The sequence below is a fragment of the Anarrhichthys ocellatus genome, unplaced genomic scaffold (assembly GCF_004355925.1).
Source record: "Anarrhichthys ocellatus isolate YVR2014 unplaced genomic scaffold, GSC_Weel_1.0 scaffold7, whole genome shotgun sequence".
Lineage (NCBI taxonomy): Eukaryota > Metazoa > Chordata > Actinopteri > Perciformes > Anarhichadidae > Anarrhichthys > Anarrhichthys ocellatus.
In genome coordinates, this window is record NW_022280037.1 from 8746455 (window position 1) to 8752778 (window position 6324).

Here is a 6324-nt window from a genome sequence, read left to right on the forward strand (position 1 = left end):
TGTGTGTGTTTGCCTGTGTGTGTGTCTTTGTATTTGCCCAGCTTTGGTTATTTTGGATCTTGCTGAGGATATAACACATTATACAGATGATCAAAACAAAGGTCACAATGCAGTTAATCCGGGTTTTCATAACAGTGCTAAGTGTGTGTGCTTTGTACAGTGTGTGTGTGTTTGTTAATATGGAAGTGGGTGTGTTTGCTCAGGTTTGATTATTTTTGGGTGTTGTCAACGAGAAAGTGAACTCCTTTTACTGTATAGCTACAAGTTTCTCCATCTGGTTGCCAGGCAACCAAAAGCCTTGAGTTTGTCCGCAAAAGGCACATGCGTGCATGCACATCCAGATGTACACGCACACATGCGCAGGCACACACACGCATGTATATGAACACACACACACACACACACACACCTGCGTGTTAGTGGTAAACACGCAGCTCTAGCAGCAGATAAACAAGAGCTATCACCCCCATCACAGTGTCCACTCTGGGGTTTGTTCCCACAGATCACATGCCAGATCACAAACAGTGTGCAAGTGTGTGTCTGCCAGTGTGTGCGTGCGTGTGTGTGTGTGTGGGTGTGTGTGTGTGTGTGTGTGTGTGTGCATCAGGGGGATTTTTAAAGTGCCATTGTTCAGACTGTTTAGATAGTTCCGCTTGCCAGGGATTCAACAATCCTCTTCTGTACACACACACAGCAACACACCAACACACTCTACATATGCATGCATAAACTCACACACAGACACACACACACACACACACTCGTGCAAATGCACATCAATGACAGAAAGATGCTCATCCCCAGAGTTTCTTTTAGTCCATATTTTCTCATGATGACAGGTGGGGTAATGGGCCATTAGATTAACACCAAACCGAGGAGGTGGTTCCGAATGTAATGTAATGCTTTGTTGATAGAAACCAGACGCTGCTCTCCTCCTGACTTAGGCTTTTCTGCAGTGTATGGCCATACACGCTTCGCTCAAAATAAGGCCAATGATGATAGAATGAGGCAATCTCTACTCTTTAGGGTGTGTGTGTGTGTGTGTGTCAGTAAAGACAGGAAGGCACAAACACGGGGAAAGGAATCCAGATATGTGTGTATGCATGTGGGGGTGTGTGAAAGTGCGAGTATGTGTGCTCATTAAAACGGAAAGAAAAAAAGAAAAAGCTTGGGAGAGAGAATCCTCCGTGCCCATCAGCAAGGATTTACTGATGAGGGAGTAAAGGGTCTCTCATCTCTCCTTAGACGTTCCCTCCCCAGCCTGCTCCGCTTCCTTACTGCCTTTTGTTAATTGCCATTGTTCAATATCGTAAATTCCCTTTGTCAGCACATACCCTGTGAAGACGGAGAGAGTTAAAATTCTGACCGATTTCAAAGAGAAATTTTGTTCTGTATTCCATCTGTAGATGGAAACAGCAAAACTAGTCCGCCTTCAGCTGCAGCTCGTTTCAAGTTGAAACGGATGGTTAGACGTCGGCGGTGCCCCTGCAACAGGCCAGACTGTACGACTACAAAGCTATAAGTGATGATAATGACGACTTGTATCAGCGTGGAGCAAAAGATAAACAACACCGTGACAGGATATGAGTAAAAATATTTTAGAATACACTAAGGATTTATCCTACTGCTGTCATGAAGAGACAAAGAAGTCAGGAATATATTTTATGAATGCCAGGCTCTTCAAAAGTGAGATACCCTCTGCTGCAAAAGAACAAAAAAAAGAAAGCAATTGACGCTGCTTTTTATGATAGAACTGCAAGCCGATCAATATTAAAGCCCCCTTCCCCTCAAATACGTGTTTTGCTTTTTGTAACTTGACTCAGATGTTTGACCTTCACTGCACAAAGTGATACATGTGCAGAGTTTAACACTGGAGGGAGATTGTCACATTCATCAGCTGAAGGGGAAACGTTTCTCTGCGCTCACCTTAAATCTAAGTTTGAGCCGTGCACATACGGGGTGGGATTTGGTGACATCACAGCTAATTTGGAAGCCAATCGGGGTCCAGTATGTAATTTAGATACATGTAATGTATCAGAGACATCCGTGTCCAATAGTTAAACTTTTCTTGGGTGAGTAAATAGGCAGCTGTTTTTCAAATCAATTTAAAAGATAATTATATGTCAATGTTCAAAATGTGTTTCCAGTGTCCCCAAGTGGCCAAAAATAATCCATTATTGCAGGTTTAACAAGGCTACATATGATAACTAGCTAGCTAGATGTGACCTTGAATTATTATGCCTAGTCATCTTAAAACTGAAGAGCCAGTGTTAACAGCAGCTGTAGCTGGTTAATTCAGAGCTGCCTCAGCAGTGTTGTGATTCTACAGATTACCCTTTGAGAAATACACTAAACTCTGTGAAGTGTAAAAAGAAAGTCCTCTGGCAAACAGGAGCTATTAGCTATCTGACCGGCAGTTGCTGCATCAGCTTGCAGAGGCTGGGACGCTCTGATTGGCTGAACATGAGAGGGTCAGGGTTCATAACACTAGTGACAACTCCGCTTTCATGGAAAGTGACATTAAGAAATAAAATGTGACATGAAATAAAAGTTTCATGAGGAGGAATTCCATTATGAAATGGACATTTCTTTTGAATAAAAAATGCTGATATAGCATTTCATAATAATGGGTTGAATTTTTGAAATGTACGTCTTATTTATTTATATAATATTGAACACTTTGGGGCTCTGTATTTTACAGACTGGATGTACAAATGAGAGACATGTTGGCACTGTTATAGGCAGGCCGCCGGCTCTAAACTGTTGGCCCCATGACAACAACTCAACAGCGGCTCTGACACAATATCTATAATCCTAGACATGTTCTAGGGCCCCTGTCCAGCTCTGGGTGAAAGCCCTTTATCTCCACAGTGTCAACTTTTCACAGACTAAGAAAAACTGTTTGACTTTTGGCTGGGCGACAATGCATTTCTGACATCACCCAGTGGGTTTCTGAGAAGGATTCATGAGCCAAAGCAACAGGAACATATATATAACCTACAGCCTCAGTCAGCAAAATTGGACTTTTCACATTACAAATATATGAAGACATTTGAAATCGCACACTGTAACTGAAGTGGACATTCCAATAACAAACCTCGGTTACAACTCAACACAGTAATTGCTTGAAGGTGAAACAATGAGCGAGCGCAGCGTTATGAAGCCAGATAGAGGGAGAAATGATCGGGTCGGCTGTTTGTGTTTGCTGCTCGGAGTCGGCAGCAGATCAAGGTGACTGAGCGTAAGCGAGCTAGTCAAGGCCGAGCCGAGGAATCCATATCAGGAGAGAAGCAGATTGGTGAAAGGCAGATCAATGTGCAAACAACTCAGCCTTGCAACAGAAAACACAATCATCTACTCTGGCTATGGACGCTTTTTTTTTTCCATTCTGCACTCTTATCTTAACTAAAGAAAAAAAAGTCTTCTCTCTTTGAAATGTTTCGTTTTTATACGTCTGGTCCTTGAAATGTTCGGGTGGTAATCTGTGAGAACCACTTTTTGTTATGTTACTGTATATCTCATGTGCCATCTCATTGCCCCTGAGTTTATGCGCTTTATGCAGTACTCTTTACTTTATACACTTTTCATTCAAACAAGAAGAAAAGTCTTTATGTTGTTTAAGTTTATGTTGTGAGCTCTCCTGTTTGGTACCCAGTTCACCAATTTGCTCCAATCAAAACTGCCGCTGTTCAGAACCACAACCACGAAAGATTTCATGCACTTCAATCACTATTGTGCTGAAAAACTGACATTTATTTGCACCGTAAGGTTAAAGATTATCATGACTGGGTGGATAGGTGGTTGAGGATTATATTATTAACAAGGATGGGGTAACGTGCTCTTTAAATTAATCTGGGTAAAAGCAACAAAAACTCACCATTTTCACATTTTGACAAGCCGATGAAGGAGGCGGTTTAAAGAAGAATTTAAATCCTGATGACAGAAAGGGAGTACAACTCAACATTGGTGAAATTGCACCTTTGCTTTCTCTTTTGCCTCCTTCTCCTCTGTTCTGTCATTTCTTTTTGTCAACAATCCTACTCTCGGCGAGTCGACAGACAGATAGAGATACAGAGATACACAGACAGATTACAAGACGGATAGATCAGGAGGTGGATGAATTATCTATGCAGCGAATCACAGCACTTACAACTTGTGCAATCACACACAAGGAACGAGAGGCAGGGAGACAGAATGAGAGTGTCAGGCTTAGAGAGAGAGAGAGAGATAAGCAATAACAGGTGAGGAGAGGGGGAAGAGGAGGTGTAGTTGAAAGTAAGGGGAGAATAGTGGAGGGAATCAATGTTCCCCATGCGATCTATAGAACTCTCAATTATCCTCCTGCAGCCTGTCGACGGCAGCTCTTGAGACGAAGAGAGCAGTGAAGACGGGAGGAAGAGGCGGTGGAGTGTGAGGGGAATCAGGTCGCCCCTGTTTCAGCAGTATCTACTTGCAGTGCAGAATGTGATGGCGAACTCTGTGATGCAATGCAAATTTACTGTCCTGTTTGTCTAGCGGCACCGGCTGCAGAGGACGAAAACACAAGACACAGGAGAGGGGGAGTCAGGAAGACAGAGAGAGAGAGAGAGAGAGACAGAGACAGAATGGAAATGAGACGCAGAGAGAAACAAATGAGAGAGCAGAACAAAGGGGAGGAAGGGAGGGAGAGACAAAGACAACAGAAGGGGGGAAAGGGAAGGATGCTTTTGAATGGATGAGAGAAGAAACAGGAGGAAGCAAGAGATGTGAAGGAAGAAGGAATGGAAAGTGGGGTAAATAAATTCAATAGAAACCTTCCACTTACAGCAGCTGACTTCCTCTCGGAAAATCGATGCCGACTGTAGGCAGAATCTCCACAGGCCAAAGAAAAAAGATCCACTCTGCATGAGCATTTTCACACGTACCACACATGTTAGTTGTGCTACACCTGTGAGGACACTATTGACTCAACACCCTAAACCATTCAACCTAAATACCTCATGTCTAATGCTAACATTACCTAAGGTTAGTCCTCATCCTACAGGATGTTGAATAGCTTCTGTGGCTGTGATTTAAACTGTGATATGTGAGTTTTTGGTAATTCACCCTTGCATAGTGAAAGGATCCAAAACAACACTTTTAGCACATAAACCATCAGGAACACATTATTCTGCCATCTTATTAAAAAACTGACTCTTGTTAGTTGTTAAGGAATAGTGTGAAGCATTTAAGGGGATCTATTGACAGAAATGGATAGTAATTTATATGTTTTCTTTAGTGTAGGATTACCTAAAAGTGAACCACCACATCACCTGGTGATCGAGACAGAAGACTTAAGGAACAACAGTGTTCCTGTAAAGCCAGTCAGGTGGAATTGTAGTCACTATTACAATCATTAAAAAGAAAAAGCAGCATGTGTAGATGTTCAGCATACCTTCAGTAGCTAGCGTAGCACAGACAGCTAATGCTAGTTAATGATGTGCTAACCTACTCTGCTAATGTTAGCTCCACAGGTTTTTACGTAAAAGTATGTCTCCTTCCAAACTCTCTGGGTAACGAGTATCACTTTTACACAATGTTTAACCACGATATCTCCGAATCTACAAAACCAACCATGAAGATGATGAAAGCCTGAAATGAATGCATTGGAGTCTACAGAGCAGAGCCGGAGAGTTGTTGGACACTGGTCGAAAATCTCACACTTTCTGTTTTGCTCTTCACAGCACTGTGTCTGAGGTCCACTGCCAGTTTCAATGCTATTGCCTTGGTCAGGTGCAGTTGCAGGGATTTTCATAAAAGCTGACATGCATGTCTTTTGATGTGGAAGGAAGCACCCGGAGCATCTGGAGAGAATTCATACCAACAACATGCAAACTCTACATAAGAATTTCAGAGCTGGTTTCAAAACCAGGTCCTGTGAGGCAACATTGCTCACATTGCTCAAATAAATTATGCACAGAGCACTTCCTGCCCAAACAACAGATAGACAAAGTTAGCAACTAGATGGTGACGAAAGACCAAAACAGCAAGACAGAAGTGTCCGGTCAGCAGAGACACAATTCCAAATGAATGTTAATGTTTTTCAGTGTCTGCTAATTGCTAATGCGTTAGGAGCATCAACTCAAGTTATGAATGCAGCTTGCAGCATGTTTGCATATAATTGCGACTAGACATAGTTTGGAGACCAGACATACTCATCAGGGATTCTTCCTGGTGAAAGATCTTATAGTGTCACCTGTCACTGTCGGTAATGTAGTGTGAAAACCACGACTTACAAGCTTTGTAATTACTAGACAGCAAAGTTGTGTAGTGTGAACCGCACAGCGATCTAAAGACTTTAAAAGT